Source organism: Acomys russatus, chromosome 28 (assembly GCF_903995435.1).
Source record: "Acomys russatus chromosome 28, mAcoRus1.1, whole genome shotgun sequence".
NCBI lineage: Eukaryota > Metazoa > Chordata > Mammalia > Rodentia > Muridae > Acomys > Acomys russatus.
Window position 1 is genome coordinate 21277374 of NC_067164.1, and position 24095 is coordinate 21301468.

Genomic DNA, 24095 nt, shown 5'->3' on the forward strand with positions numbered 1-24095 from the left:
TTTTTAAATTATCAGTTGGGCTTAATAATTGTTTATTATCAGGCCTATAATTATTATTACTTCAGTATAACTGGCTAGCAATCAATTAAGACATGGATACTTGTTATGTTTTAAAATAGCCTTAGTTAACCTGGGGCAGGGCAGACATTAATCCTCTAACCTATTTCTCATAGTGTGGTAGGTATGGGATCCCTGTCCCAATCCCATGCCATCTGCTTCTCATAACTTCTATCAAGCTACCTCTCGGGCATAATCCCAAATACTTGCTGATGTTCTTCATCTGGGCCAAATCTCCATCCACGCCGGCCACATGCTTCTCTTCCATCTAACCCATGGCGGCCTTCCTTCTCCTCCTCTTAGGACCCTGTCCTCTTGTCTTCTCTTCTTCTTCTCCTCCTTCTCCTTCTCCTTCTCCTTCTCCTTCTCCTTCTCCTTCTCCTTCTCCTTCTCCTTCTTCTTCTTCTTCTTCTTCTTCTTCTTCTTCTTCTTCTTCTTCTTCCCAGGATTCCTCTGTCTCTCCACACCCGAGAACCTTAGCCACACCTATCTCCTTTGCCCTGCACATGCAGGGTAGCTTTTTATTAATCAAAAGGCAGGTCACAGAGACAGCAAGCAGTAATTAGCATCAAATTACATTAGACCATCTCCCAACATATATCCAGTCCGCGAAATACCACCCAAACTTCATACTAAGAAGTGCAGCTTATCTTGCACTTTGATTTAATTGGCATAGGAAGGTTAGAAGAGCAACAAAATATATGTTATATACAAGTCAGGACTCATCAATTTCAAAATTTAATGCCACATTGAAGTTAAAAAATAAAATTATATTTACCTGAAGTTTACTGGCCACACAGGGTTACATTTAACTAATGCACAGTTAAACAGAAAGCTCCTTAAGTGAATCATGTACAGATGACCTGCATATGTGCAGTTCCTCATACAACTTCCTAAGAGATGGTGGTTATGTGGTTTCTGGCTATTTCTAAATAACTACACCATGTTGTGTCTGATTATATGAGCTTGTTCATCCAAACGTGTCAATATTCAGGAAGCCAGTTTGTACCAAACTGATACAAACATCATCCGGCTGACACTTCAGTTTTGCTGGTTGTTTTATGTGTGAGTTTTGGTTCACGATATCTTTGTCTGGAACATCCACAGAGATAAAGAGAGGAGTCCAAATAAGATGTTCAGCAGCATGGTTCCACAAATCAGCCTTTGCTCCCTTCTAAGGAAGGCCGTTAAGAATAACTGTGATTATAAACCACCTTTGTTCCTTCCGCTGAATTGTAGCTGCCCTGTATTGGGAAGTTGTATAACCACGATAAAAGAAAGATACTGCCAAGAGTCCTTTCCAAACAACACACAGTCTAGGAACTGAAAAGAGACACAAATCAGACAGGCATATGTATTATATAAATTACCTAGAAAATGTTTAAAGGAAAAGAACTTTTAGGTAAAACTTGGTGGCTCTCTATTTTCTTTTAGTTGTTCATGTAGTTGTGGAAGCACAATTACCATCTCATGAAAATAGAGACAGAATTCCTTCCAACCTCGAGCTGTTTTTCCCTATTCGAAAACCTTGGAGAAGCGGGGCGTGGTGACGCAAACCTTTAATCCCAGCACTGAGGAGGGAGAGGCAGGCAGATCACTGTGAGTTCAAGGCCAGCCTGGTCTACAAAGTGAGTTTAGGACAGCCAGGGCTACACAGAGAAACCCTGTCTCAAAAAAAAAAAAAAAAAAAAAAAAAAACCACAAAAAGGCTTGGAGAGAAAAGAGACACAAGCCAGTGGAGGCTGTTTTAGGCTTAACAGTCTAAGGCAGCAGTTCTCAACTTTCCTAATGATAATGTGGATTCTCATGTTGTACCCCCAACCATAAAATTATTTTATTGCTACTTAACTGTAATTTTGCTACTGTTATGAGTTACAATGTAAATACCAGATACGCAAGATGGTTTTTAGGATGACTCTATGAAAAAGTCATTTGATCCCCAAAGGGACCATGACCTACAGGTTGAGAAGCACTGGTCTAAGCAGTACTAGGTCATTCCAGGGTGCCTCAAGTCACCAAACAGCATTTAAACTATTATAAGTTAAGAAATACGGCAGTTAAAAAAAAATCAAGAGCTCTTCAACATTTTTAGCTTACTGTTTTCACCTCTTAGTCTATCACAGACACTACAAGTTACTGGGTCCTAATGAGCTCTACCATTCGATCTTTAACATTGTCCCCAGTTTTACTACGATAAATGGTATGGACTTTAAAATATCGACAATTCTAGGTTTGAAAAGGGGATATGGTTCCTCCTTAGATCCAACTAATAATTACATCCGGGCGAGACAGAGGAATCACATGGGGAAGAAGTCAATGAAGTAAGAAGTACACATACTTTTAAAAGCCAAGTTCTGGGCTGGAGAGATGGCTCGGAGGTTAAGAGCACTGACTGCTCTTCCAGAGGACCCAAGTTCAATTCCCAGCAGCCACATGGTGGCTCACAACCATCTATGATGAAATCTGGTGCCCTTTTCTAGTTGTACATGCCGACACGACATTGTATACATAATAAATAAATCTTAAAATAAAATTGAAAAATGAAAGACAAGTTCTTAATTAAAAAAAAAAAAAAAACACTGCTGGGGCTAGAACTCAGGAGAAGAGTATTAGAAAGCAGAGAGCCCTGTGTTTGATCCCTAGAACCGAACTGACCAAGAGTGAGATTGAATCAGGGCTTACAGCATTGAGTTGTATCTGAATCTAGTTATTTTATGGATGGTAGGGAAAATGTGAATTAATTCACAGGGCAAGGGGTGGAGCAGTATCATTGGTAACAATAAATAGTTTTCAGACCCCAGGCTATCTTTTAATGTTCCTTTTGTGAGGTAAGTCTGTATTCTGCAAGCCTTCAAGAAATCTACGAAGAGCTGAACTCCGGTCCGAATAAGGATAGCTTACTACAGACACCCAATGGCATTTTCCTGCTTCCCTGTCATTCAGGAAGTTTTCTCTAAAGTTCAAGCCTACAGAAGACACTCAGCTAGTAAGCTACATCTTATTTTCTCAATTCTTTTATTTTATTTTTTTTTCTTTTTGGTTTTTCAAGACCTTGTGTAGCCTTGATTGTCCTAGACTAACTTTGTAGACCAGGCTGGCCTCGAACTCATAGTAATCCCCCTGCCTCTGCCTCCCGAGTGCTGGGATTAAAGGTGTGCACTATCACACCTGGCTATTTTCCCAATTCTTACTCAACACATTCCTGCTCTCTTGTCCTTGAAGTTTGGAAGGAACATATCTGTACTCACTGCATTTTATAGTCTGACATTAGGCAAGTAGAGAATTCTTATGAAATTATCTTTGCTGGTGGTAATTTTGATTATGTTTTTGTGACCTATTGTGTACAGGTCACCGGATATGCGACATATCCACAGAGCTTAGTATACACATACAAGCCTAGGTCCCTGGCATACGTTAGTTGCTCAAAACTTAGGAAAAATTGAATTGATGAGTAAAATATATTTGAAGAAATCTATGCTAGGTAAGAGAATTTTATGTTAGGTATAAGACAGACCCTTTAATAGGAGTGAGAACACCCACCCTCCTTGTCGCTGTACTTAGATTCCTTACACACAAATTGTGAGACCAAACTAAAAATGCCAAATATTTATTTATGAGCTGGTTTAGGTAATATCAATTAGCACGTGACAACTCAATTTCATTGACATATCATAAAAATATGTTACTATGCCAATCCTGATGTTTTTGGTATTTGTAAACCAAAGCTGTCTAGTAAGATGTCAGTAGGTATCAGTGGGGGAGCAGAGACATTTCTTTTTTGGCAATTTATTTCTGGATGTGTTTTTCCCCTTTCTCAGATAAACTCTCTGAGAGAAGACTGAGTTTTTCTGTACCCTACAGGGAGATTAGTGGATGCATAATCACACAGTGACAGGTCCCGTTCCAATGTGTTTCTCATTACATTCTCTGTCGTCCCCTCTGTGGGAAACTGGAAAATTTATCAGATTTTCATACAGGGAGGTGAATTTTGCTGAGGAGGCAACATGACTTCTTTTACTCTCCAGAGAGCAATTATGGCTGTGCATCCACCAGCAGCTCTGCGTTTTATGGCAGGCTTTCTGTAGAATGTGTGCATTCCACACTCTGACACATGGTATATATTTACATTTTCTAAAAGTGTAATTGTTGTCCTACATCTACCTCCACAAAGGACCCCTGAGAGTAAGTGTACCTAGATTAATGAGTGTATAAAAATACACTACTTCTGCAACAGTCTCTGTTTGCTCAGAGTACGTGAGACAGCGAGATTAAATTTTGGAGAGGAAAACAACACACAAGTAACACATTCTCCATAAACGTCAGTTCTGGTTTTTGTTTGTTTGTTTGTTGTTTGCATAAAGGATTCCTTGTAATGGGATTAAGGTGTGCTTTTGTTTAGTGAAAATAACTTAAGTCATCTACAGGACTTCTACAAATACCCTTTGAGGGCTGGAGTTCCTAAAAATGGTGATTAGGACAGGTTGTATCATAGTGTAGTGGATTAAAATCAGGTTGTCTCTGGAAGCTCAATTTTACCTTGGAAATAATATTGCCTAAAACCCATAGCCTTCACTGTGGGGAGAGAAAGAAGGAGGAGAGGGGGAGGGAAGGAGGGAGGGAGGGAAGGAGAGAGGGAGGGAGGGAGAGAGAGAGAGAGAGAGAGAGAGAGATTTTTAAAAACCAACTGAAGTGAGCACACACATACATACGGCAGCTTGTGGTTCAGAGTGCAAACCACAAAATCTCTCTCTCTTTATTGGTCTTGAGAATTTAATGTTTAATGCTGTGAAATGAATTAAGCCAAACAAAACTCCAAGGTCCAAAGGAGCCAATGCAAACTAAATGAATAATGACTTCATGGGTGCTAATAGTGTGTGCTAGACACCACTAATATATTTCAAGCAATTCAATGCCCAGTTCCCCTTATACCTGGCATTAAGCTAAGTTCCTGGGATAAACATTCTTGTTTATATTATCATGACAGTGGTTCCTAGCCTTAGAATGTTATATCTAGTTCTTAATATATTAAAAATATTTCTTTTTGTCCGAGTAATTTAGTGCTAGGATACTGTTTGCCATGGTAGACCCAAAGCCTAACTTTTAGGCTATGGTATCTATTTTGGAAGTAATATGCAAGTGACCTTGGTATTCACTTCTAAGAATGTATAGCATATTTACCATAATTACTGACTTATCGGATGTTATCAAGGGTATAGGACTTCCCTATGTTCATTTAAAGACAAACAGGCATTATGAGGACATAGCAAAATAATATGTGGCTTTTAGAAGGATGACTTCAGAGTCCATCTGTTTTAGTAAACACTTGACAGCCGGAATTAAAGAGAGAGGGGGGGAAAAAAGCAATCTGCTCTCAGAGTTTCTCAGAAGCTGGAAAAACTGACCTGTGCTGTCCAGAGACAGATTCTTTTCAGGATAAGAATATCTATTGTGAAGAAGGAGATAAAGAATTAAACCATTAGGAAGCAAATCTGGCCCAGAAGCCACCTTAGCATTCCAGCTGCTTTTCTACCTGCTTGCTGCAGGCAGGAAAAAAAAAAATGTTAACAATTTAGCACATCTTAAATAAAACATCACCTCCCACCGCTGGTCTTAGGCAAGGGATTATGTATCAGACTCCCTTTGAGAACAGCTGCTCTGTTTTGGACTGCTAGGGTTAGTGTAAATGAACCTCCCCCAGGACATGTGAGGGGGCTGGCAGATGCTGCTGTGTCTGCCACGGGTGTTAGAAGCACCCTCACCCATGCTTTCAGCCAGCGTGCGTTCCTCCTAACATTGGCCTGCTGTCAACAAATATTTCATGTCTTTTCCCCTCGGGGGGTGTGCTCAGAGGACCACCCTGCAAGTATCTGGCTCTGTGGTCACGGGGCTCTATGCCGTGGGCGGTGAGGTGGGTGTGAAGCCGGAGGCAGGAAGTACAGGCAGGATCCAGTGCAGTTCAAGTTTGGGATCACTAGTCTGGCTTTGGGGAATCTGGAGTCTATTCTATGTCAACACTTGTTCTGGGAGGAGAAGCATGTCCACCAGAGGGTTATCGTCAAGCATCTGCGTGACTCACCGAAGGGTTAATGGAGGTAGACATTCATAAGAGGTGAGGTTGCACGTTAGATGAGAAAAAGAGGCCTCCCCAGGTAACACACAGTGCCTCTTCCTTTCAGGAAGTTTTCAAACCATTTCGAAGGTGCTCAGACGAGGGAAGGATTCATTTCTCTTTGGTTCCATAAAACACACCGTGAGCTCTACGCCAGCCATTACAAGTGAACATATAACAAACTGAACAACACAAGGGTTGGCCAAGGGCTTAGTTGCCTAAGGAAGACACTCAAAGGCAGAAGAGAACACAGGCGATGCTGTACAGCTGGCATTAATTCGAGGACCTGAGAGGGGCGGGCCTGGAATGCATTATAATTTGGGTAGCTTGCTTAGTTGTTTTCTATTTGATTCCCCACAGATATCAGTAGAGACTAATGACACGCCCAATAAGGCATCAACTGTTGGGGCACACAGAGATTAAGTAAGGTCTGGTCTTTCCCCTCTGGAAGTCTATAAGGCTGGATAGAAAGATGGGCAGTGATACAAATAAACTCTGTGTTGTGTGGAGGGGCTGGACTCGTAGGCAGTAATGCTGGTGTTAGTGTCTTGACTTTGGTAGTTGCTGCCACCCCCTCACACCTGTTCCAGTTCAGTGCTCTTAAGTTGCTGAAGACATTCAGCTACCACGGTTAACTAGGTGGGTAAATCAGCTACAGGAGTCAGGGAGTTTCCACGGTGTTAGCATTTAAACCTTAGATCCTTTTAGGTGTGAGCTGTAGTCCTGTGGCATGTGTCCCAAGTGGCTGAAAACGCAGCTGTTCTAAGATATAGCCTGTAACCTTAGGGAACTGATGTGGCCCAGGTAAGGCATGTGCCCAGGGGTACCCCGAGGCCACGGGTTGGATGGTTCAGAGCCACGGTAGTTCAGCCTTGTTTTCACAATTCTCCATCACAATGAAGCCATACCAGCTTCAAAGCAGCCATGGGATCAGCTAAGGCCCAGCTGCCATCATCTCCAAGGTCCCATTCTCCTTCTGTCCTTCGCTTTCCATTTCCTTAGTTAGATACCTTGAAATCCTGAGTCAACAACCAGGTAAAACAATGTAAGCTCAACCTAAACACTGAATGCGCACAATTCATTTTTATTTGCCCGGGAGATGCACGTACAAGGTTTATTTTTCAAGAGGACTCCGCAATAAGCCCTCCATGCCAGCCTTAGTGCTCCCAGGAACCCCATTCTCCTGGGAAGAACTGCTATGCATAGTATAAGCAGGGGAGCACCGTGGCAGAAAGGAGACAACTTTGAGGAAAGTAAGAAGAGGCCCTACCAGGCTCCTGCTTTTACGTTGAGAGCGCACATCTGACATGCTCGTGCAGTGCTCATTCTTATTCACAAAACCAGAAGCTGCACTGTCTCTACAATTCGAAAACAATTTCTTCACTGCAGCATTAACCCTGGCTGTACCCCCACAACATGAGAGTCTATGTGTCCCACATAATCAACAGTAAAGTGTGTGAGCTGTGCCTTCCAAAATCACAAAAAAAAGCGTGCCATCAGTTTAGGGCTCATCAATATTTCCGAAAAGTCTACCCAAAGTAAGCAAACGTTACTGGTCTTTCTGCTCCCCCCCTCCCCAGGCCTGCTCCTTTTCTCGACTTAGTGCCTTGTCTTCTGCCTGGCCTCGGGACCTGAGGCCTCTGTGCTAGGCTTCTGTCCCCCACTATTTTTGCCCTACACTCACTTTGTGATTTCATCTCTGCCTCACTCACCACATGTGTAATAGTGGCTCCTCAGTTAAAATCTCCGGTCTCAACTCCCCTGAGTATATCTCAAACTTAACTGCTATTCCCAAAGGACGTAAAGCTCTAAGCTTCTACAGTTCAATCAATGGTATGATGGCTTACTCAAGAATTTGGACTAGACATCTGGGGACCATCTTTGTGTCATTTTCTTTTGCACATAACGCTCACCCAAGCTACTAGTGACAACTTTTTTCTAAACCCTCAAAATAAATACATCTTACCCCTTCGATCAATCCTTGATACCTTAGTCCAAGCCACTCTCATCTTTAGCTTCGTCTATTGATACAGCCTCCCACTTGGTCTGCTTTCACATGGGAGATCTTCAGAGAAACCAGAGTGAAATTTTTTTAGCATAGAAATTGTTTATTTTTCTGCTCAGAAACCCTCAGTGGCTTCCTAGGTACCCCTGGAATGGTTTTGGTCCTCAGCTCACTCTCCTGTGATGTCTCCGACTCTCTTTAGTCACAGCTCCATTCTGAGGACAGCTGAGTAGGATGCCAATCCACCCCAGAGATGCTTTCACTGGCGGTTTTGATCAAAGCGTCTTCTCCACGTACTCCATCAACCTCCTGCTTATTCTGTAAGAGTAAGTTTCAAAGGATTGAACTATTTCCATGCTTTTGTGTTTACTGGTTTTCTCAAAGGTGTGAAAATCATCTCCCTCCCATTGGCAGATTCTGGGTACTCTGACTTCTTTACAGTAGTACTTGTGTCCCCTGGCAATGTTTAGCACAAAGAAGGTACCCAGATTTTGTTGGCTGAACAAAATGATCAAGCACAGTGAGTTCTGCTCAATACTTAATAAATACTATTTCCTTCCAACTATATATGCTGGAGAGCAACTGGAGCACAGTGCGAGCCTGGTATTTGCATATGTGGCTTCTTCTGTGAGAGTCATTAGCCACTTTAGATGGCCTGAGCTGAGTGCACACACTATGTCCACACACACTTCATGAGATCAGTGAGCCATATCTATCTGCTTTTGAAGGCACAATTTCTACCTGCTTCAGCTGTGATGGTCTGAACTGTGTGCCTCCTAATCTTTGTATGTTGAAGCCCTGGCCACCAATGTAGAGATCATGACATCACAAAGACAATTAAGGATAAATGAAGTCATAAGGTGGGGTCCTAATTTGAGAGGACTCATGTCCTAAAAACCTTAGAAGGAAAGATGGTTCTCTTTTGGCTTTGGCTAGAGGAAAAGCCAAACTCCATCAAAGGCATCTGCCAAACAGTCAGTTCTCTGAACTGATGAGCTACCTCTCCAGTCCTCTTTCTTTTTCTTACTGTTAGAGTAAAAATTTTGTCATATTTATTATAGCCATCCATCATTTGACATATCCAAAGTATTTATTGCTTTTTATTAGGCTCTGTCATTTTAAAGTTTGTGCTCGTAATCCCATTTTCCTATAGGTCCTATGATTTTTGTTGAACAATTTTGCGTGTAGTTGTGGCTCTCAGAATTTGGTATGTTATGCTCCACAGAGACAAAAACTGATGTCTTTTGTTCTTTGTGAGTAAGAAAGGTTGTACCCTCATTCTGCATGTGGTACAGAAAGTTAATGCCTAAGACTCAGCACCAACATAATGCATATACTCTCTGATGTGCCCTCTGACATTAATTCCCATTTAAGGTTATAAAATAAGCTTTCGTCTGACCATCTACAAAGAAGTTGTCCTTTTTGTGGTGGTGTTTACCAAGCAAAGGAAATGAAAACATACAGCTTAGATATTTTAAGTCCAACTTCTCAACTGACAACATCTTTGTTATTGGGTTCAATAAATTGAGTTAACAATTGTCTGACACATACTTTATTTTTAGGTCACATACACATCAATTATTAAATGATATCTGTTTAAGATTGTATAGATCAGCAACAATTAAAAATAAATACATTAATATATAAATAACCACCCGAAAGCTTTTTCTTCTTGAGATGGTATCTCATGCATCTTAAACTGGCTTGAACTCCAGATTTCCCTGTCTCCATCTCCCAAGGTCTGAGATTATGAACAGTGTTACCATGCTAAGACTTCAGCACAGTCTCACAAAGCCATGCATCTACTATCAGATAGCATTTATCTCATTTGCCATATGACTGCATGTAAAAAGGACTAGGAGAGACTCATTACTCCCCTGATGTTTCATGTGTTGTCCAGCCTCTTGCTCATCTAAATTTTAGGCTCTGAGTGATCTCTCTGGACCAGAGACGTGCTGAGGTTGGCTCTGAGGGTAGCTCTGCTGTGAACTGACTAGGGAGGAAGGAAAAGGCATCTTTTGGGTTTTGAAGTGGTAATTTGTAAAACTCTCTGGTACTTTGAGCTGATTCTTTCTGTCTTTCTTTCTTTCTTTTTTTCTTCCTTTCTTGTCTATTTCTAGTTATTTCTCCTCTAGCCAGTTTCTACACCGGGTACATTTAACACTGGCCTTTCTATTCACATAGTACATGCTGTTGTGGAGAAGTCTTTGTTCCTCCCTTCTTCTAACTCTGCAGGTATCTGCAGGCGCCCGTTAGAAAGTCCTGATAGACAGACATGATAAAGAGAAAATTATGAGTATAGTAGACTTAAGAACTATCTACTTAACATGAAATAACAGACTATTCTGGGGGAGGGAAAAATGTCAGTAAAACTCTACTCGCTTAATTATTATAGCTGATCGAGTGAATAAAAAGATTAACAAGTATTTTTTCATCCTCTTTGCTGATGCACATCAATTCTTAAAGGCCTTGCAACATTCTACTCTGGGTAGCAAGAATCAGTGATTCGGATTTAGGATTGACTAAAACCATTCAACTCTCCTACTACATTAAAGTTTGTATTCAACTTGAGTCTCCTAAGACATACCACACTTTCTTTTTTTTTTTTTTTTTTTCCCTTTCGGTTTTTTGAGACAGGGTTTCTCTGTGTTGTAGCCTTGGCTGTCCTAGACTCACTTTGTAGATCAGGCTGGCCTTGAACTCACAGGCATCTGCCTGCCTCTGCCTCCCAAGTGCTGGGATTAAAGGAGTGAGCCACCACGCCCGGCCACACTTTCTAATATGCCTTCGATTACTCTCTTCTGCTGCAATTCATGTCAGTTCTAAAATTCTTTTGGTCCTTCTCAGAGTGATTTGTTTCCCCAAATAAAAAGAAAGGGAAAGCAATCATAGAACTAGAATCATGACAAAGAACAAGGCAAAGTGTAAAAACATCCACACATAGGAAGGTGGACTAGGTTGCTGCTACCACACTCGAAATGTAGACTTTAGAAAAACATGAAGAAAAGTGTCAATGGTGTGCTGAGAAAACAAACGGCATGTCTGTATTACCTCCTCCTCACAAGACTCAGGGACCATCTCAAAGGAAGAGGTAGAAAGATTAGAGCCAGAGATTTGGGAGGGTTGGAACCCAACAGTATCTTCTGGACATGATAGGACCCTGTACACCTGAGCTCACAGCACCTATAGCTGTCTGGCCAAAGTCTCAACAAGATCAAGCCAGTAGACATTCTAGCATGGAGTGGAAAGGGTTCATGAGCCTCCACTCCTACCTTAAAGGTATGGCCCTTGGTAGGTTAACACACTTTAGTGGATGTCCCCACACCCTGGAGTATATGGCAGGACAAACTGATATAATGGGTTTTGAAATAAGGACACACATTTTGTAAGGGAGGGGACATGAGATTGGATCTGGGAGAATTTGTGTAGGACGGGTGGGGGATGAATGCAATCAAAATGCATTGTATGGTATTCTTAAAGAATTAATACAATAATTTTTTTTAAAACCCACATTAAATGGACTCTCTGGCTGCAAACATCTTGACTGATTAGCTGCTACATTAATCATCATTTCAGGCACTCAAGCAAAGGCTTACTACAGAGGAAAACATCGGCAATAGGACTTAGGATTGACCTTAAGATGTACTCGAATGTTTCCTTGACCTGACACATATTCAATAAGAAGTTATTCACTCAGAAAACTTGATCTCGACTCTATGAGGTTTGACCAGACTAATTTCTGACATTTTAAGAATAGGAAAAATGAGAGCAGTATTGTCGTCAACAGCAACAACAATACAAATGAGCAGACTGTTGAATTCTACAAAAGATGGCTTGTTTTGTCTTGAAACTCCAATCAAAGGGGAAGGAGAGGTCATTTGAACAAGGACACGTGTATTTTTAGCAGAAGTTATGACCACTCATGACTCAATGTAAAATGTGTCACATCTGCATAATAGACTGCTATGGCTATTGTGCTAACTGAACTGTGCGCTTTTGATGCATGCCTACTCATGTTAAAGTGCGGGAACAAGTGATGGGGCCCACAGTCATGGCAATTGGACACACTAAATATCTTTCTTCTATTACTCTTGAGTCAGTCTCCACAGTGGATTACTAAACACATTCCAGAAATCTCATAAGTTACTACTGCTCTAAAAATGGATATAATTAAAGATGAGTAAACCTACCGCAGAGCTTGATGTAATCTTTAAGCTAATTAACACGAACTATTTGCAACAGGCTTTTATTCCACTTTTCTAAAGATTGCACAGACGTTACTACAAGTTCACAGACCTTACCAGTACAAAACTGGTCCCCTCCCCAACATACTGAGACCCAGAAAGTAGATACTGACATTGAGGGATAGACAGAGGAGGTAGTACCAGTATCTACAGTTGTTTATTTTGACTAGCTCCAGCCAAAGGTGTGGGAATTCTCATGGTTTTCCAGTATATTCCTCTGGGTATGGGAGTACTGAGATCTGGACCAGGCAACACCTAGGCTCTGACTGCCCCCAACAACACTGTTTTTATTGCTATGCGACCAGCTGCATTCTGTGGTGGTGAAATCAATGATTCATGCCTGAAATTCTCCTTCTTTTCAGGACTGATTGAATGTTGCTAAACTCTTGAAAATGAAGAATCTTTATTTCTGTCCCAAAGATGCTCTTAACCCAGGCACTCCTACCCACAGCCAGGCTCTCACTTCCACAAGGGCTTCCTGAAGTAGCTACGCAGAACAATGTCCTGCCCTGAAGGCCAAAAACTGGGTTGTTTCTTCCTTTCCTGTCTACTAGCTCAACACCACGCAGAGGTTATTAGTTGCTGTTTTAATTTCTATAACATGCTTGTCCTTGAGACTCAATATTACATATAATTCAAAGCCTTATTTTCCCCTTTTCTGCTGAGAGAGCTATGGGAAGAGGAGGGCTTTAAACCAGGGTTCAGAAAGAGGAGATGATTAGATATAAATTGGGTTAGCTGAACTGGAAGACAGAAAGTGTACGATTTGTATGTTTATACATATGAGAGGTGCCCCTTTGTACCTTGCAATGAGCCTTTGGTTGTATTGAATTGTTTTGTTCATTCTGATATAAATGTATATATATATTTTTTTTCCTTCCAAACTTATACTTAAAGCTATGTTTGTGTATGCTTTTATATCAAGGATTCAAATCACATTTACTTTTAACATTAAAGAACCAGAAAACAAATCGCAGGAGTCAGTCTTCACAAACCCCAGCACCCAAAAGCCTATCTTTGAGATGCTTTCCTCTCATTATAATTTGACCTGGTCTTACTTTAGGCGCAGTTGAGAATATTGCTTTTTTTTTTTCTCTCTCTCTCTTAGCTGTCAAGATTCCGTTGATGCATCACAGATCCCTAAAGCTATGTAGGGAACTCTCTCCTTAATTCCACCCTCTTCATTTCTGAGCATCTGTAATAGTCACTGCTGGGTTCAGGGAGAGTTTTGCTTGCTCTGAGTGTGAGATCACGCCCTCTGTAATTACAGTTAGCGTGCAGTGAAAATATGTGCTGGATATAATGTCAGGAAATCATGCAAATTGTATTATTGTCGGTGAAATGGTGGCTGGTGGAGAACTTGTCAGTATTTGCAACTTGAAGCCTAATTACCTTGATTTCCTTGTAGTGCCATTCATAACCTTGCTGCCTTGCTGTTCCTGACAGCGCTTCTGCATTTTACAAGGAAGGAATAATGCCATGTAAATAATTTAAAAACAATAAATCATTTAGAGTAGCTTTAAACCAAAACCTTAATGCAGGAGCTGGCTGAGTACTTGCTACACTTGACAGGTAGCTGGCACACAGAATTCATCTGTGTCTAGGAGGTATTTCCTCCTAAATTCCACAAATGCGAAGACGGCAGATGGGAAAAAGACTGAGAATAAAGCCTCCTGTAAGTGCGGGTCCGTCCATCCGGTCACCTTTTTGACATGATACAGAAAATAGGAGGAAAATGGGAAAATCAAAGTCTCTTCAGGATGCTTCGACTTCAAACAGAGGTTTGCTGAGTTACTCTAGGCAAGCGGCTAATTAAGAGCTGGCTGAGCTTTGGACAAGGGGTATCGAACTTGCCCCGGGCTGCATCCCCACCTCCGCCTCCACCCCCGCACCAGAGCCGGAGGGAAAAGGACCGGAAAGGCCAGGAGCAGGATGAGGAAACAGGGTTGACAGGTAACCAACTCCAGGAGGGGCAACAATCTTTTCTCTCTGGTTATTTCTCCACACAAAGCAGATAAGGGAGAGGGAAAAAAAAAAAAAAAAGCCATCGGAAAAAGCTTCTACTTTAGAAGGAAGGTAGGAGGACTTGCATTATACCTGGAGGGCGCGCGGGGCTGCCAGCTGCTTCTGGACAATTGCGTTCCTACTGGGTGCCAAGCACGTCATTATCTCTTTTAATCCTCACAACAATCCTCTGAGGTAGGTATGATTATCCCCTTTTATAGATAAGGACAAAACCAGAGTTAGATTAAGTAATTTGCCTGAGATCACCAGCTAGGGAGTGACTATCAGGATTAAGTCTGAATCCTTCTGACTCAGGCAACACTCCCTCCATCACCCCCCCCCCGCCCACCCACCCCCCCCCCGCGCTTTCCCCCCCTCCCCTCCCCCACAAGCTGACTTCTTTCTTAGCTCTGTGCTTTCACTTATATTTTTGACGTGCCTTTGAGGCAGTCCTGTGAACCTTCAGACTGGTGGAACCCTTCTGGTGATAAAGGATCCTGAAGGCCTTTAGTGCAGCTGTGTCTCAAAACACCTCGGCATCACCTCCCAGAAAGGCGCCTTGACTGATTCTGCTCTGTTACTACTGCCCACGGAAGAGTACAGGCACATGCCCTTGATTCGGGTGATGACACCGTTTCCTCTGCACCTATTTCCTAGCGTTGCTGCCCCCACCCCACCTCCATCCCCCGCCCCGCCACACTTCCCAGGCAGCTGTTCTTTCAGGCAAGACAAAGTGTATGTTTGTCCTTTTTTCCTTCCCAAATACCAACATTTTAATACCCATTTCCTTAGGTTAGTGGTTCTGAATTCTGTCTACCTAAGACTCACCAAAAGGACTTGCTCTTTTGTCAATCAAAAATTCACAGTGCGTTGTTTTGGCTCATCCTAGGCATTAGCAAATGTTAGTTCCTTTAGAAAATATTTATGTATTATGTACATAGAGTTGCTCCTGCATGTACAACTGCGCACCAGAAGAGGGCACCAGCTCTCATTATAGATGGTTGTGAAACTCTGTGTGGTTGCTGGGAATTGAACTCAGGACCTTTGGAAGAGCAGCTGGTGCTCTTAAGCGCTGAGCCATCTCTCCAGCCCCCAGTAGTTCCCTTCATATTAAAAAAAAAAGCTTCAACATTTCATATAGTTCCCTCACAGAAGTTGATCCTGAAATTTTAGATTCGAGGCTTTAGTCTGTTTTCATTTACTATTCCATTGTTTCCTTGAATAAAGAAAATTGTGAGTTTTTTTCTTCTTAATGTCTATTAATTTGTATTGTGCTAAAGAACAAGAGTCTAACATACACGTGCCTGCTCATGTCTATATGGCAGATGAGACTATTGTGGGGAGTCACAGTTGTGCTGCATTTATTAAAAAATGAAATGCTTTTACTTCATTTCAAGAGTATTTGAAATGCTTTGAGGAAGAGAGGTTTTTTATTTTTTTAGATGAAACCCCTCACTATCTGTTTATTGATATGTAATTGTGAAAAACGAAGAGTTTCGTCATGAAGCCTTCATACATCACACTCCCCTCACGCTATCTTCTGTTGTCCCCTTTCTCCAGATGCCTTTCTTTCCCTAAGTCCCTTTGTGCTAAAGGCAGTAAAGCAGGCTCATAAAGGAAGCCATGACTTATTTTTCCCTCTAGGGAAAACAAGATTTATTTTAAAGAATTCCATTCTTAAAGAGCTAAGGTCAAATGACAAGGTGGAGTCTGCTAAACACTTGCCAATACCATTGGGAGGTCAGTGCTTACTAGTCGTCAGTTGCTGGTGAAAAGCCTTGGGAGCTGGTTACAGACAGACGGCTCTCTTGCCTTCTGTGGGACAAAACCACGATGGAAAGAACCTGACGGGCTCTAATCAATGGCAGGTGGTCCTGACAGGCTCTTATCCATCAATGGCCTGTGGACCAGCTCAGACAGCAGCATCTGGAGTCTTGTTGGAATGCAAATTCTCTGGTCCCAGGGTCAGACTTGCTCAGTCAGAAGAAGCTGTGGGCAGGAGGCCTAGAAATCTGTCTCAGCAAGCCCTCCAGAGGGTTCTGGTGAGCACAGGAGCTGGAGGACATGGTCTGATGGGACAACTTTCTAAAAGACAGTGCCCAAAGATTAGAAAGCAGGGCCAGTGAGGCGACTCAGGAGGTGAAGGCGCCTTCTGCTGGAGCGCATGGCCTGAGTGCAGTTCCTAGGACCCACATAGCCGGAGAATACTGACTCTATAAGCTCGTCTCTGATGTGTATGTGCACACCATGCAACAGGTGTGCTTCTGAGCTCTCACTTGTGCAGGTGTGTGTGGGACACACACACACACACACACACACACACACACACACACACACACGTGCACACACACACTGCGCTTTTTAAAAAAAAGGTTAGAAACTAACTTTTTGACCGAAGATTTTAGCCATGATGCTGGTCTACAAGCTCCATTAAGTTTAGCAGGGGGCAAAACTAAAGCTCCGGGCAGCTTTGCTCAGTGAGCAATGAGTCTCAACCCTGACTGCACAGCAGAACTACGGAAGGGTGCTTTAAATAAACTATTCATATGTATCAAAAAACAGGCAACAGCAAAACCAGACTTAGTAGAACATTCCTTTAATCCCAGCACTTACCCGGCAGAGGCAAGTGACCCTCTGTGAGTTCGAGGCCAGCATGGTCTACATAGTAAGTTTCAGGATAGCCAAAGCTACATAGTGATGCATGGTCTCAAAACCCCTTAATAATAATAATTGTAAAATAATAAATAAAACAATGATACAAAAACACTGATATAGTCGTGTGTCGTTTACTTATAGGAATTAATCTTCATTAGACAATTCTGTCATTGTGAGAACAGTAAAGAGTCATGTGTACAAACCTAGATGGTGTGTGTGTGTGTGTGTGTGTGTGTGTGTGTGTGCATGAGTGTGGTATAGCCTACCACACACAGGTGCAGGGGAGAGGGGCGTGTGTGTGTGTGTGTGTGTGTGTGTGTGTGTGTGTGTGTGTGTGTGCATGAGTGTGGTATAGCCTACCACACACAGGTGCATGGGAGAGGGGCGTGTGTGTGTGTGTGTGCATGAGTGTGGTATAGCCTACCACACACAGGTGCATGGGAGAGGGGCATGTGTGTGTGTGTGTGTGTATGCATGAGTGTGGTATAGCCTACCACACACAGGTGCAGGGGCGAGGGGCGCGCGCGCGCGTGTGCGTGTGTGTGTGTGTGTGTGTGTGTGTGTGTATGCATGAGTGTGGTATAGCCTACCACACACAGGTGCATGGGAGAGGGGCATGTGTGTGTGTGTGTGTGTGTGTGTATGTGTGTATGCATGAGTGTGGTATAGCCTACCACACACAGGTGCATGGGAGAGGGGCATGTGTGTGTGTGTGTGTGTGCATGAGTGTGGTATAGCCTACCACACACAGGTGCAGGGGAGAGGGGCGTGTGTGTGTGTGTGTGTATGCATGAGTGTGGTATAGCCTATTGATAATAGCCCTATGATCATCAACTTTAGGGGAAATGAAACTGAAGGAAAAAAACCATGCTATAAAGAGTCCAGGTAATCACAAGAGGTTTGAAGCTGCTGCTGCTCCCATTGTTACTATCACATTCCATACTATTTTATAGTACAATGTTTTTTGTTTGTTTGTTTGTTTCTGAGACAGAGTTTCTCTGAGTAGCCTTGGCTATCCTGTACTCACTTTGTAGACCAGGCTGGCCTCGAACTCACAGAGGTCCACTTGTCTCTGCCTCCCAAGTGCTAGGATTAAAGGTGTGCACAACCAAACTTGGCCAATTTTTAAAATAAAGCTCTCTGAAGAAGAAAATGAAAGTGTATCATGAATATATAAACTAACAACACAGTTGCTTAGTCTGGTCATCAAATACTATGCCTTGCGCATGAGTGTTCTAGCTATTTTTCTATAAAATGCCTGCACAGTACATTTATTTGCATGAGTGTTATCGTAGCACATGAGTGAAATGTTGCAGGTCATTGCTATGATGTCATCAGGAGGTCTAGTATTCTAGCCTCATTATAAACTATGAGACTATCATAGATGTAGTCTGCTATTGGTCCTAACGCCATCAGGTGGTTCATGAGTGTCCTATCCCAGGTTACAGTCCTAAGGTAGTGAGTGCCCCAGACTTCTGCGTTTCTCGGAGATGCTCAGCTGACTCTATGGCTGGGAATCTGTAATCACGCTGACTCCTGTGGCTTGGGTTTGACAGTCAATGCTGTAGATAGATGCTTATGAACTTGGGCATCACAGAATTAACAGCACATGAGAACGAGCTAAAAGTGTTTTCTTAAAACATAATTTTATTAAGTTCTGGATGGTAACTGCTACCATTCGGTGGATCCTTGGGGTTCTTATGGGCTCTTATAGCAACATGTGAGCACTCCAGACTGCAAAGCCACTATCATTGTTCCTAGCATGACCTATTGTGCAGCTGTCATCGGACTGTTGGTCCCACCCTTAAGTACAGATGTTCATTCTTAAATCAACGCCAGTGCCCCACTGGTAACTCTCCTCTGTGTAAGGGGAGAGCAGTAGGGTGTATAGCGGACTTTGAGTTTCAGAATTAGAGCATCAACATTGGAGTGTGTGCCTTTCCATTAACAAGCTCCAGGATGGGGTCAAATAACACAAATGCTCTGCACCTGTTCTCATATCTGAATTGCGCAGTAAATTCCCCTCCCAGACTTGAAATAAAAATTGTGTTCTTAGCTCCCTCTGTTCCATGTAAATGGCCACAGTACGTGTATATATTAAATATACTCGCATGTAGACATACATGTGTATATTGTATATTAAGTAACTGCCCAGCCCCTGCATTGCAGATCTTGATCTTTGCCTCTTATTCTGTTGCTTTATATACTTATTACAGTTAACCCTGCAGCGTCAGTGAGCGATGCTGTTCTATGCGAACATAGAAATGGCCAGAATTATGTTTACAGTGTGAACTGAGAGGGCCCACTTCACCTCTTCCAAAAGAGAGGGGAAAAAAAAAATAACAAAAGCCACCAGAAGCATTAAATTACTGCTAAAAGCAAGTTTTCATGAAGCAAATGGCACTGCCCATAGAAAGTAAGATATTTCTCAAGCTTTCCCGCCCCCCCAACCCCCGCCCAACGTTTGAGTTCATGATCTGTTTTTATTATGAAGCCAACTTACAAGTGAAGACCGAAGAGGGCTTCACTGCAGCACATTCCTGTTCTCTCATAAATGATGCTTCAGATACTGTGTGACTCTGAAAGGTACCATATGAAGCGTATCACACAGTTATTACACGCCGTTCATCACAGTGCTTTCAGCCGCCGACTTTGGAAACCATGCGAGGATCAGATTCTAAATGGAGTACTTAGCAAGGAGACAGAGACAGCATCTAATTTTATTGCTCCTGTGCGCGATCCCTCTTGCATTTTGTGTGGTAAACTGTGGTATGCTACAACTTTCTGTTGTAGTATAAAAGGCTCTCTTGTGTCTTGCTTTAGTGTTTCTGATGCAAACTCAAAGAGTCATTTCAAAGTGTCTTGGAAACTTTCATTTCTGTTGAAGCAAAGACCAGTCAATAAATGCCAATTCTTATTTATGTGAATTTAAGAAAATTTGCTGTACATTTGTATGAATCTGCAGCCTCTATGGTGGTGGATAATCCCTTTTTCTCTTTTGCTGAACCATGGCAACAGAGTTAACTAGCAAGTATGAGACCAAGGAGAGTGAGACTTCCATTGGACAAAAGTAAGAAAAATTTATTTTAGGGAAAAGAGAAATTTGTTTCATTTCACCAAAAAAAAAAAAAAAAAAAAAAATGGCCAGAATTATGTTTACAGTGTGAACATGGATTAAAATCAACAGCGTAGTAAAGAGATCCTACGTTATACCACTCTCATTTGGATCAACTTACTTTTTGTGAAGAATGAGTTGTTTTGTTTTGGTTTGCTTTTCGGTTAAAAGTAACACTGACACATATTGAATTTAGAAATATTGATTTCAGTTGTTATGACACAAATGGCAAACCACCCGAGTTTATAAAATCACATTGCTCACAGTAGAATGTTAATATTAGTGAGGGCAAAATTCTTTTAGCTATTGCTAACAATTATATAAAACTAGACTGTATTTTTATTTAATAATTTTCAATTTGTATGTGTACATTACTGCATGTATTAGATATAAATATAAGTTACATACATAGTTATTGATATTTCATGCTTATGAAGGAAGCCTACCTTTCACTGAGTAATTGATGACAGAAAACTAGGAAGATTCTAGGCAGATGAATTAGGGATCTGGGACCATCTATGTGCAAAGACAGCTACACTCCTTCATTGAAAACAAACCAAAGCAACAAAGATACTTGTAAACCCCTTTGAAAGTCCAGGCAAAAGGCATCCGAGTCTATTCCACCAGAGAGGTGGAAACTAAGTCATCGCAAGGTCTCCAACTCTTGAGGTATAATGCATTTAAAGAACACAGTAAAAGTATAGGTAGTGATTTTGGTAATAACATTTGTACAGTACTTATGAGACGTAGGAAATTAGAGTTATAAGTGATTGCTCAGGATCTGTGTCCTCTGGTAATCACTTATGTCTCCTGCTTGCCTTGCATCATATTTAGATGCTAAAAACTAAGGATCTCAAGTGAGGACACTCCCAAGGCAAACATGGGGGATAGGAGCAGGAAGGAAACTGAAGAGGAGGGATGGATGTATCAATAGGTGAGTAGGTAGACCGATGAGGAATATCTCGGCCATTTTCTCCCATCACTGAGCCTCCATATCTTTTAGAATTATCTCTTCTGACAAAAGTAATCACTCGAGGGCAGATGAGATGGCTCAGCAGGAAAAGGTGTTTGCCATCAGTCCCGACCGCTTGAATCCATCCACCTGATGGAAGGGGAGAACTGACTCTTGCCTCTTCTCCCACGTATTGTAGTGTATGAGCGCATGCCCACACGTGTGTGCTTTCACCTGCATAAAATAAATATATGTAATTAAAAAATTGAAAGCATTTCGGCCAACCCGCTCAATTTGTATAAAAATGATGCTTATATATTATACATGCTACTATGGAAACATAATTATTGGCGATATGTATTAAAATGCAAAATATTTTATATTAGTTTATACTGTACTTCATGAGGCATTTTCCTTACAACATTTTGCATTTGGATTTACTCTGCCATATAACTTTCATTAGAAGGTGCAGTCACTCTTGGTCACTGTATCAGTCAGGTTTCTCTAGAGGAACAGAACCAACAAACAGAACATCTATTAAAAGGAGATACTAGAATGGCTAACATGGTCCAAGCTGGGTAGTTCAACAAATATTATTTTTGCTCTGGAGAGGCTGAGAAACCGAAGCTGCTCAGTCCATGGAGGCAGGTTGCCTCAGCGGTCTTTGTCTTGTGCTGAAGTCCTGGGAGATTCCTGCAGAGCCATGGGTTTTCAGTCCATGCAAGAAGGCCAAAGAAGTGAGGTTCCAATGTCAGTGAAGAATGGAGACAGTGGCAACAGTGGCAGCAACAAGGTCAATGCACCAGCCAGCGAACATCAAAGATAAGTAGGCAAAAAGCTAAAGCTTTCCCTTGGACCTCCTTATAGCTGTGTAGCTGCTACTGGAAGGTGCTGCCCACATGTAGTTGCGTCTTCTCACTTCAGTTAGCCTAATTATGAAAAATCCTTCACCGGTGTGCCCCAAGAGATACACCTGAGTTGACATCAGATCCAGGAAAACTGACAATGAAGATGAGCTTCCCAATCACTTGAGCACCCTTACAGAGTCCTATGTGCTAAGCTATGTTAGTGACATACGAAGCAACATGGTCATAATCAATCTTACTGTGTTAGTGCATCTGCAAAGACACAGTTGTTGAATTAATGTAGCCTTATGTTTTAATGCAAGCTGTGGTTGTTTCTATCTTCTTCTAACTTTCCTACCCTAGCACTTGAATTCCTGGCTGCTTTACTCCTAGACTGGCAGTACTCTATGGCTGGAAGATAGAAACCCAAATGTCTAATATGCATATATGCAGTCACATATATCCATATAATATATATTAATATATTGCATTCAAAGTGTTTCATTAGTATCAATGGTGGTATTATCAACACATAGAATTCACAGTATATTCCTATTATATCTCAGTTACAACTAAAATTAGGGAATATTTTTATGTACAAATTGTTTATATTTTCAGGGAAATAGGAATAGAACTCAAAGCCATTTTGAAATTTATATACCATTCAATGTGTTGTGTTTTCTATGCGTTTTCTTATTTTTTCATGGCAAATCATCTCATAAAGTAGCCAGGTATATTTCTCTCACTTAAAAAAAAAAATAAGAAAAAAAAAACACAGGAAGGATTTTGTGATTTGCCCAGTATAGCACAGTCACAGAAGGCATGCAGATCATCCTGTTTAGTAGCTGAGATCTAGCTAGAGTAGATTTGAGGTCTGTTTCCTACCTCTTCACTGATGTACATGTGCCAATGCTTCGCAGAGATTAAAATCAACAGTATTTAAGCACCACTTAAGGGGGCATGTTCGGATATGTCACTTGTAAATAAGCATTCTTGTGGTTTGCTTTGTTATGAATTAATGATAGCTCGAGATATCAACTCTGCCAAATTTTAATATGCATTCAATAACTATTTTTATAACAGCTGAAAACTTGGTCTTAAAAAAATGTATGAGTAGATAATTATTAAAAATGTGACTACAATTGTCCAAGTTAGAAGACTAATTGCTTAAGCCTTCCTCCCCCACACCTGTATACACGTCCTCTAGACAATCACATGGACAAAAGGTGTCCATCGTGGAGATGAAGATGCACAACAGATGGGTTTAATCTTCCAATGAACACTCACATTTTTCTGGGAGCAGCTCCACTCTCTGTTTCCCAGCCTTTGTCCATGTCTATCTTCCTTACTTTTGGATAAAACAGTTTATAAGAATTTGGTTTTGTGGAGGAATGATGTGGCCATTCTCCATACATCAGGCCTTGGCTTCTGGAGGTCACCACTTGAAGCCAAGGGGTTGCCCCTCAACCCAGTGCCCTCTGTGTTTTGGAAAACACTAACTCCTCAGCTGCACTGCTTAATGAGTGTCTCAGAAACACCACTCAAGACAACCACTTCTGTGTATGATAGATGGACTTGGATGGAGACAGAGAGACGTGTTGAAAGCTTCCTGGTGTTCCCGGAATCACTTTATTATTCTTCATTAGTTTTTATGACTCTGCTATCAGGCTTGTGCCAAATGCTGGTAGCTTCTAGTAACAAAAGCTCAATATGTTGCAAAGTGGTTTCAGAAGTTTTCTAGGTCGAGGAGAAAAGTTGCCACATATTTTATGCTGATATGTATGTTAAAAGTCAGTAGTGCAACCTGTTGGATGGGCTGCAGCAGGAGTCGGAGAGGAAGATGCGTGTGGGTAGTGCTTCACATACATGTATGAAATTCTCAAAGAATAGAAAACTGTAGGAATGAAAAATAATCGAATTGACCTTTGCAGACAGATGTTCATATACAGACATGAACACACACGTACATGCACACACACACACACACACACACACACATGTTTGTGTATACAAACTTACTGCCACTGGGATGCAATAATGCTTTTTTTCTAATTTTCTATGTAAAACAATTTTACACAGAAATGTGTCTTGTTTTACTAATAAAAATGA